The sequence below is a fragment of the Oncorhynchus nerka genome, linkage group LG10 (genome assembly GCF_034236695.1).
Source record: "Oncorhynchus nerka isolate Pitt River linkage group LG10, Oner_Uvic_2.0, whole genome shotgun sequence".
Taxonomy (NCBI): Eukaryota; Metazoa; Chordata; class Actinopteri; order Salmoniformes; family Salmonidae; genus Oncorhynchus; species Oncorhynchus nerka.
The window spans coordinates 26,036,483-26,047,497 of NC_088405.1; the positions used below are offsets into that span (position 1 = coordinate 26,036,483).

General features: G+C 45.4%; 1 long non-coding RNA gene across 1 annotated transcript; it reads left to right on the top strand.

The window, feature by feature from the left end:
- Window positions 1–2,294: 2,294 nt before the first annotated feature.
- Window positions 2,295–10,680, top strand: LOC135573669 (uncharacterized). Its single transcript, XR_010464825.1, has 2 exons — window positions 2,295–2,669; window positions 9,939–10,680. It is a non-coding gene; the product is annotated as an uncharacterized LOC135573669 (long non-coding RNA).
- The last annotated feature ends 335 nt before the right edge of the window (window positions 10,681–11,015 follow it).

The window sequence follows — 11,015 nt, forward strand, 5'->3', positions numbered from 1 at the left end:
TTTAGACCCATTGCACATTTTGCGAAATATTCAGAGGTGGAAACTTTCCGTGGGAATTAACGGGAATATTTGGGAATTAATGGAAATATATGCTAATTAATATTAATACCATTAAATTAAATGTCAATGTTTTTTTGCATTGGATATATTTACCATATCATATGGAGACAGAAACATAAACCTTTTACCTTATCATAAGTAGTCAATTGAAAATGATTAAATCCTTGCAATTGATATTTTAAAAAACTATTTAGTTATGAATCAAACTTTAATTAAATGAGTTGACTCTTCGTATGGGATGATTTCACTGAACAACAAAAAGGAATATTGAGTGATCCCCAATGATCCATCACATCTCTCAAAAACTTTTTCAACATATATCTGTAAAATGTTAGTCTAGAAACTAAAGTGTTGGTTGTCTTCCTCTCAGGCTTCCATGTCTTCTCCATGGACCTCAATGTCCATCGCTTGAACATCAGACTGAGGTCTCATCTTCACTGTCACTTTCCAACAGATGGCTTGTTGTGAGGCTCAAAAAGCCTCAAATTTGCCAGATGTCACCAATTTTTCAACCCTTGTATTGGTCAGCCTGTTGCGTGCTTTGCTGTTTGTGTTCCCAAACAAGGACCAGTTGAGCTCTGAGGCGGCTGATGTTGGTGGGATTTGGAGGATGATGGAGGCAAAGGGGAAAGAGCCTCAGATCCACAAAGTCCCTTCCACCAGGTGGCTGATCCCTTCCAACAGGTGGCTGATATGTTGGCACGACTGCCATATGGCATCTCCATCCTTAAGCCCTTGCTTGGAAGTGTATTTCGCCAGACTGCCAAGAACCTTGCCCTCATCCAGGTGAAAGTGGCGAGACAGGGTAGTGATGACACCATAGGCCTTGTTGATCTCTGCACAAGACAGGATGCTCTTGCCAGCTGTCATGACGTGGCCCTTTCTGGGTGTAGATCGTGCTAATAGCCTATCGTGAAATAGCCTATTTGAGGCTGTTGAGGGGAGGGCAGGCCCACAACAATGGCCAAAGTGAAATGGAGACAGTAGATACAGCTGGTCTGTTGTAATATAATAAAGTCCGTAGATCTAGCTGGTCTGTCATAGTATAATAGAGACAGTAGATCTAGCTGAAATGTCATAATATAAATGAGACAGTAGATCTAGCAGGTCTATAATAATATATTCAACCTTATGTTCCCTGTACTCTATATATATCTGTTTATTATACCTGTTGATACAGGGCTCATATGTGAAACTATTCTAACTGAACATTTTCTTTCACAGTGACACTGACTCCGAATGGGAGCCCCCAGTGCCAAGGTGTCCATCCCCCACTGAAGCTGGTTCATCCAGCTCCTGCCACAAGTGGTCATCTGCCCAAATGTATTTCTGCAGGCATGGATGTGCTATGGCACCTAGCATCAGCAGCATAATATTGTGTAGAGGACTGAGGGTCTTCCAAATATTGAAAGTGTTATTTTGTAAATGTATATATATTTTTCTTCGTGTTTTTTCGGAAAAAAATTGGGGGGTGTGTTAGAATACCATTTTGGTATTTTGTATATAGTTATTCCATTCAAAATGTATAACTTCACCAATTTGGCCACCTGGGTACATTTGGGCTACTTGTGTGGGACACCTGGGTGAATTCATGATAAATGTCATGTAAGCACACTCATTTTGGAAGTTATCATTCTGAAACTTTGCACAAGTACTGTTGCCCTCTTATGTTTTTTACTGAAATTGTCCCCATCATCCTATCTGAATGTTTGTTTTATCTTGTTCATTTTAAAGATTATGATACAACAATAAAAAGAAAAAAACATATGTTTTGTTTTATTCTATTATCTAAACCATATCTATTGTGTTATATTCTCCTACATTCAATTCTTTCAAATGGTACCAAGAATATGCATATCCTTGGTTCTGTGCCTGAGATACAGGCTGTTAGATTTGGGTATGTCTTCAGGCGGAAATTGAAAAAAGTAGGGGGGTAGCTCTAAGAGGTAAAATGAAGAGTTGATGCGCTTCACACTTTTTTTAATAGCATCATTTTTAATATTTGGGCTTATCAAGTCAGGTCGAGTCATAGGGCTCAAATCCAAGTCAAGTCACGAGTCATTGGTGTTAAAGTCAAAGTCGAGTTGCAAGTCATCATATTTGTGACTCGAGTCTCTGCTAATCAGTGGCCAAGCCCCCGTGAGCACAGACATGACACGGCGTCATGGAATGCCCCCTTTTCCCAGAAGAGTAGAAAATCACTCGTGATGAAATTTACATTTATACCAAAGAGACCCACGGTAAGCAGGACGTCTCAAATGGTTAAGACCACGCAAACCATGAGACTACAAACCATCCCACGTGGAGCATTAGCTACACGGCTGGAGATGGTTACACTCAGACTATCGATTTACTACAGAAGGAGCCAATTCTAGATGACACAAATTACTAGTCTGCAGCTAGAAATGACGTAAACCTAGAACAAGAACACCGACAACCTCCGAAGAATCCATTTTATGAGAACATTTTTGAATGGTACTCTGAAGTATCCATTCTAAAACATCTTCAACCACAACTTTTGGGGAACAATCAGAGACTTTTCTGTCAACTCTCTCCAGCAGATGGACCGGCAACCAGAGAGAGAGACAACAAGACATACTCGTAAATATGTAAATTGCAATTTATTTTCGAATGAGTGGTCGTTCATGTAAAGTATTAGCAATTTCTATGAGTGTAGTTATCAGCTATGAATCTCCCGCTTTTGAGCAGTTCACACCCACTTCCCTTTGTCTACCAAGCCGTCATATCCGCTTAGCCCACTAGGGACTTTGCTATCATTGTTAGTAACCAATATCTACTCTTTGTTTGTGATGTATTTCCGTGATTATTTAGTTATTTACTAACTAAATGATTAAGCCAATTTCTATATTGCTGATTCATTACGGAAACTAGGGTTTCTGCAGATAACCAAGAATTTTACGACGTTCAGATGAGACTGACTGAAGGTAACAGGTAATAGTTCATTAATAGAAGACTAATTGTTCAAATATTAAAATATCTGAAAAGTTATATTCAGAATATTATAACTTTGTAATCTCCACATTTTTCGTGGTGCCCTGACTTCCTAGTTCATTGAAGTTTACATGATTGGTTTAATCACGTAGTCATTACACAGAGAATTGATTTGATAAAATAAGTCTTCACATTTATTGATAGTAGAGACACGACACAGCATACTTGGGGCCAACATGTACACTGTGGCATGCATGGGCTTCAGGTAGAAGTCTTCACGCTTTTTGATGTATTTCAGGACTGCAGTTTCCTCTGCTTGGAGCAACAGTGAAGTGGGCAGGGCAGTACGGATTTCTTCTCTTACATCTGCAAGCAGAGACTGAACATCAGACAGGATGGCATTGTCTCCCTCAATCCGTGCAATGACTACTGCTATAGGTTTCAGGAGTTTCAGGCTGCTTACCACTCTCTCCCAAAATACATCATCCAGGAGGATCCTCTTAATGGGGCTGTCCATATCGGCAGACTGTGATATGGCCATTTCTTGGAGAGACTCCTTCCCCTCCAGGAGACTGTCAAACATGATGACAACACCACCCCAACGGCTGTTGCTGGGCAGCTTCAATGTGGTGCTCTTATTCTTCTCACTTTGCTTGGTGAGGTAGATTGCTGCTATAACTTGATGACCCTTCACATACTTAACCATTTCCTTGGCTATCCTGTAGAGTTTATCCATTCTTTTCAGTGCCATGATGTCCTTGAGTAGCGGCAGGGTAGCCTAGTGGTTAGAGCGTTGGACTAGTAACCGAAAGGTTGCAAGTTCAAATCCCTGAGCTGACAAGGTACAAATCTGTCGTTCTGCCCCTGAACAGGCAGTTAACCCACTGTTCCTAGGCCGTCATTGAAAGTAAGAATTTGTTCTTAACTGACTTGCCTAGTAAAATAAAGGTAAAAAAAAAAAATTAAATAAAAAGGAGCATGTTCAATGCATGAGCAGCACATCCAATGGGTGTGATGTGAGGGTAGGACTCCTCCACTTTAGACCAAGCAGCCTTCATGTTCACAGCATTGTCTGTCACCAGTGAAAATACCTTCTGTGGTCCGAAGGTCATTGATGCCTGCCTTCAGCTCATCTGCAATGTAGAGACCAGTGTGTCTGTTGTCCCTTATCAAATCAAAGTTTATTTTTCACGTGCGCTGAATACATCAGGCAGACCTTACAGTGAAATGCTCACTTACAGGCTCTAACCAATAGTGTGAAAAAAAGGTGTGTGTGTGTGTGTGTGTGTGTGTGTGTGTGTGTATGTGTGTGGGTAAGTAAAGAAATTAAACAACAGTAAAAAGACGTTTGAAAATAACAGTTGCAAGGCTATATACAGACACCGGTTAGTCAGGCTTATTGAGGTAGTATGTACATGTAGGTATGGTTAAAGTGACTATGGATATATGATGAACAGAGAGTAGCAGTAGCGGTAAAAGAGGGGTTGGCGGGTGGTGGGACACAATGCAGATAGCCCGGTTAACCAATGTGAGGGAGCACTGGTTGTTCGGGCCAATTGAGATAGTGTGTACATGAATGTATAGTTAAAGTGACTATGCATATATGATAAACAGAGAGTAGCAGCAGCGTAAAAGAGGGGTTGGGGGGGGCACACAATGCAAATAGTCCAGGTAACCATTTGGTTAACTGTTCAGGAGTCTTCTGGCTTGGGGGTTAACACTGTTGAGAAACCTTTTTGTCCTAGACTTGGCACTCCAGTACCGTTTGCCATGCGGTAATAGAAAGAACAGTCTATGACTGGGGTGGCTGGGGTCTTTGACCATTTTTAGGGCCTTCCTCTGACACCGCCTGGTGTAGAGGTCCTGGATGGCAGGCAGCTTTGCCCTAGTGATGTACTGGGCCGTACACACTACCCTCTGAAGTGCCTTGCGGTCGGAGGTCGAGCAATTGCCGTACCAGGCAGTGATGCAACCAGTCAGGATGCTCTCGATGTTGCAGCTGTAGAACCTTTTGAGGATCTCAGGACCCATGCCAAATCTTTTTAGTTTCCTGAGGGGGAATAGGCTTTGTCGTGCCCTCTTCACGACTGTCTTGGTGTGTTTGGAACATTCTAGTTTGTTGTTGATGTGGACACCAAGGAACTTGAAGCTCTCAACCTGCTCCACTACACCCCCGTCGATGAGAATGGGGGCGTGCTCGGTGCTCCTTTTCCTGTAGTCCACAATCATCTCCTTAGTCTTGGTTACATTGAGGGATAGGTTGTTATTCTGTTCTGTGTCTGTGCTCTTGTAGAATACTGGTTGAGGGGTGGAGATGTAGTTAATTATTCCTTGCCCATGAACATTCAACCACCCATCAGAGATGATTGCAAAACAGTCTGCATTCTCTATGATTTGCTTGACCTTTACTTCAACTCTGTTGAACTCTGCATGCAGCAAATGAGTAGATAAAGCATGTCTGGTTGGAGGGGTGTATGCTGGGTGAAGAACATTCAGAAATCTCTTCCAATACACATTGTCTGTGAGCATCAGAGTTGAACTAGTTGCATACACAGTTCGGGCAAGACATTCATCAGCATTTCTCTGACTACATTCCTCCATTGAGTCAAAAAACCTTCTGATTCCAGGAGGACCATGAGCTGTTGCTATCGATAAGGTGTGTGATTCATCATTTTCACCTTGAATAGAAGTACAGGGACTTTTGTCAGTTGCTTGTTGTGAGCGCTGAGGGAACTTTGTGCACTCGGCCAGATGATTCTGCATCTTTGTTGCATTCTTCACATATGATTTGGCACAATATTTGCAAACGTACACCGCTTTTCCTTCTACATTAGCTACAGTGAAATGACTCCATACATCAGATAGTGCTTGTGGCATTTTCCTTTAAAGATGATAAAAAAAGGTGTAAAACAAATAATAACATACTATTTGATAAACGTTTTAAAATGAAACATGTATGGAAACAGGTGAATTAACACCCCTCAGATAGCAGGATCAAGCAATCTAAAACCCACATGGTAGCAAAAACGAACTAGCATAAATAGTTAACAAGTTAGAAATGATCTAAAAACACTTTGCTGTAGGGTACTATTTACTAAAAATAATGTATGTTCTAAAATATATTCACCCAACCCAGTATTGTTATCAAAACTTATCAGAAAGCATGTAGTCCTGGGCTCAGACAGCTTAGTAGTGTAGGCTCAATAGCATCCCATTAGTGTGCAAGATCTCGAGAATCAGCTGTACATTTGATGGTAGAGTACACTGCACATGTGATGGAAGAATGCACTGTGTATGCAGAGGGTGCAATTCCACTGAAGGAAGTATTCACACCCCTTGACTTTTTCCACATTTAGTTGTGTTAGCCTGAAATTCAAACGTATTACATTTAGATTTGGTGTCATTTGCCTACACACAATACCTCATAATGTCAAAGTAAAATTCTGTTAATAGACCATTTTACAAATGAATAAAAAATGAAAAGCTGAAATGTGTTTTCAACATCTTTGCTATGGCAAATGTGTTTAACAAGTCACATAATAAGTTGCATGGACTCACGCTGTGTGCAATAATGTGTGTTTAAATAGTGTTTAACATGATTTGTTTAGGACTACCTCATCTCTGTATCCCACATATACAATTATCTGTAAGGTCCCTCAGTAGAGCAGTGGATTTCAAACATAGATTCAACCACAACGACCAGGGAGGTCAAATGCCTCACAAAGAAGTGAACCTATTGCTAGATGGGTACAAATAAAACAAATCTGATATTGAATATCCCCTTGAGCATGGTGAAGTTATTAATAACCTCAGATGGTGTATCAATACACCCAATCACTACAAAGATACAGGCATCCTTCCTAACTCAGTTGCCAATAAAGACTTTAAAGTTGAATGGAGGAAACTGAGGATGGATCAACAACATTGTAGTTATTCCTGTCACAACTTCCGCCGAAGTCGGTCCCTCTCCTGGTTCGGGCGGCATTCGGCAATCCACGTTTACCAGCCTTCTAGCCATCGCCGATCCACCTTTCATTTTCCATTGGTTTTGTCTTGTCTCACCAAGAGCCGTCTGTTGCACATATGTTTGTGTATATCACTTTCCCTGAGTTTTCCCCGCATAAGGCGCTCGTCGATACAGGTGTGTCTGGGAATTTTATTGATAGAGCGTTCGTCCATAGTTTAGGGATGGATCCCCATTGTTCCCGTGGCTGTGCCCTTCCCCGTTCACGCCCTAGATAGTCGACCATTAGGGTCAGGGTTGATTAGGGAGGTCACCGCTCCTCTGGGCATGGTGACGCAGGGGGGTCACAAGGAGAGAATTAGTCTCTTCCTTATTGACTCTCCTGCGTTTCCCGTGGTGCTAGGCCTACCCTGGTTAGCTTGTCATAACCCCACTGTTTCTTGGCCACAGAGGGCTCTCACGGGGTGGTCGTGAGAGTGCTCAGGGAGGTGTTTAGGGGATTCTGTTGGTGCTACTACTGTGGAGAGTCCAGACCAGGTCTCCACCGTGCGCATCCCCCCTGAATATGCCGATTTGGCTCTTGCCTTCTCCAAAAAGAAGGCGACTCAATTACCACCCTATCGACTGGGCGATTGCGGAAGAAAATCTCCTGGTAGATTCTGCACTTCCCAGGAGTCAAGTGTATCCCCTCTCACAGGCGGAGACAGAGGCTATGGAAACACATGCCTCCGAATCCCTGCGAATCCCTGCGTCAGGGGTACATTCGGTCCTCCACTTCACCCGCCTCCTAAAGTTTATTTTTTGTGAAGAAAAAGGAGGGAGGTATGCGCCCGTGGTCTGAACCAGATCACTGTGAGGTATAGTTACCCGCTACCGCTCATAGCCACAGCTATTGAGTCATTGCACTGGGCGCGCTTCTTCACCGAACTAGATCTCAGGAGCGCTTACGGCTTTCAGTACCACCTCAGGGCACTATCTGTCATGCCATACGGGTTGATGAATACGCCATCAGTCTTCCAAGCCTTTGTAGACAAGATTTTCAGGGACTTGCACAGGCAGGGTGTAGTGGTGTATATTGATGACATTTTGATATACTCCGCTACACGCGCCAAGCATGTGTCCCTGGTGCGCAAGGTGCTTGGTCGCCTGTTGGAGCATGACCTTTACGTCAAGGCTGAGAGATGCCTGTTCTTCCAGCAGTCTGTCACCTTCCTAGGGTATCGCATTTCCATCCCAGGGGTGGAGATGGAGAGTGACCGCATTCAGCCGTGCATAATTGGCCGACTCCCATCACGATAAAGGAGGTGCAGGGGTTCTTAGGGTTTGCCAACTACTACCGGAGGTTTATCTGGGGTTTTGGTCTGGTAGCAGCTCCCATTACCTCACTGCTGAAGGGGGGCCCGGTACGCTTGCAGTGGTCAGCTGAGGCGGACAGGGCTTTTAGTCAACTGAGAGCTCTGTTTACCTCGGCTACCGTGCTGGCCCATCCGGATCCCTCTTTTGAATTCATAGTGGAGGTGGACACGGCCGAGGCTGGGATAGGAGCTGTGCTCTCTCAGCGCTCGGGTACGCCACCGAAGCTCCGCCCCTGTGCCTTCTTCTCGAAGAAGCTCAGCCCTGCGGAGCGAAACTATGACTATGGGGACCGGGAGCTGTTGGCTGTCGTCAAAGCCTTGAAGGCGTGGAGACATTGGCTTGAGTGGGCTAGACACCCTTTTCTCATCTGGACTGACCACCGTAATCTGGAGTACATCTGGGCGGCGAGAAGACTGAACTCTCGCCAGGCAAGGTGGGACATGTTTTTCACCCGTTTTGTGTTTACCCTTTCCTACAGACCAGGCTCCCAGAACATGAAGGCAGACCATGGATCCCACTCCCATACTCCCCGCCTCCTGCCTGGTTGCGCCGGTAGTGTGGGAGCTGGACACGGACAGGTGAGCAGGTGTTATGTGCAGAGCCTGCTCCCGTCCAGTGTCCCGCTGGGCGTCTGTACGTCCCGTCTGATGTTCGTGACCGATTGATCTATTGGGCCCACACGTCACCCTCCTCTGGTCATCCTGGGATCGGTCGGACAGTGCACTGTTTGATCGGGAGGTACTGGTGGCCTACCTTGGCTAAGGATGTGAGGGTTTATGTTTCCTCCTGCTCGGTGTGCGCCCAGTGTAAGGCTCCGAGGCACTTGCCCAGAGGTAAGCTATACCCCTTACCCGTTCCACAACGGCCTTGGTCGCACCTGTCGGTGGATTTTCTGACCGATGATCCTGGTCGTTGTGGATCGTTTCCTCCCTCTGCCCGGTCTCCGGGGGCCTTCTTTACGCACGTCTTCCGGCACTACGGGGTGCCTGAGGATGTAGTGTCTGATCGAGGTCCCCAGTTCACGTCTAGGGTCTGGAAGGCGTTCAAGGAACGTCTGGGGGTCTCGATTAGCCTTACTTCAAGGTTTCACCATGAGAGTGGAGAGAGTAAACCAGGATGTGGGCAGATTTCTGCGGTCCTATTGCCAGGATCGGCCGTGGGAGTGGGCGGCATTCGTGACCTGGGCTGAGATGGCACAGAACTCACTTCACCACACCTCCACTAACCTCTCTCCCTTCCAGTGCGTACTGGGGTACCAGCCGGTTCTGGCGCCTTGACATCAGAGTCAGACCGAGGTTCCGGCGGTGGACGACTGGTTCAGGCGCGCGGAGGAGACATGGGAAGCTGTCCGTGTTCACCTTCAGCAGGACATGATGCGCCAATAGAAGAACACAGATCGCCACCGCAGTGAGGCCCCGGTGTTTGCACCAGGGGACCGGGTCTGGCTCTCGACCCAAAACCTGCCCCTCCGCCTGCCCTGCTGGAATCTGGGTCCGCGGTTTGTGGGGCCATTTAAAGTCCCGAGGAGAGTGAACAAGGTTTGTTATAGGTTACAACTTCCACCCGATTACCGTATTAACCCCTCTTTCCATGTGTCTCTCCTCAGGTCGGTGGTGGCTGGTCCCTCCAGGAGTCTGAGGTGCAGGAGGTTCCTCCGCCCCCTCTGGACATCGGGGGAGCCCCGGCGTACTCCGTTCGCTCCATACTGGAATCGAGGCGCTGGGCGAGAGGCCTTCAGTATCTTGTGGAGTGGGAGGGGTATAGTTCCGGAGGAGAGGTGCTGGGTTCCAGTCGAGGACAATGCTGTAGGAGTCTTCGTCCGGATCGCCCTGCACCTCGCCCTCTGGGTCGTCCCCGATGCCAGTGTCTGCGCGCGGCTCCGAAGTTGGTCCCTCTCCTGGTTCGGGCAGCGGTCGACGTCACCGGCCTTCTAGCCATTGCCGATCCACCTTTCATTTTCCATTGGTTTTGTCTCGTCTTCCCTCACACCTGGTTTCAATCCCATCAATTACATGTTGTGTATTTAACCCTCTGTTTCCCCCATGTCCTTGTCCGGAATTGTTTCTTGTAAGTGCTTGTGCACGTATTGTCTGGTGTGCGTCGGGTTATGTTCCCATTTATTGATTGTTCTGTTTTCCGGTGGGTTATTATTATTCAACTGCGCCGTTGGAAACACAGTTTTTGCTCTCCTGCGTCTGACTTCTCTGCCGCCAGTAAGCACCCCTTACAATTCCACTATAGTAAATGACAGATTGGAAGTCTGTACAGAACAAAAAAATTCCAAAACATCTTGACAGTTTGAAATATTGCACTAAAATAATACTGCAATAAATGTGGCAAATAAATTATATTTTTGTCCTGAATACAAAGCATTATGTTCGGGGCAAATCCAACACATCACTGAGTACCACTTTTCATATTTTCAAACATACTAACCTGAATGAAAAGAAGGAAGCTTGTACAGAATAAAAAAATATTTCAAAACATGCATACAGTTTGCAATAAGGCACTGAAGTAAACCTGCAAGAAATGTGACAAAGAAGTTAACTTCATGTCCTGTATTTGGGGCAAATCCAACAACACATCACTGAGTACCACTCTTCATATTGTCAAGCATGGCGGTGGCTGCATCATTTTATGGGTATGCTTGTCATCGGCAAGGATTTGTGAGTTTTCTGTTAGG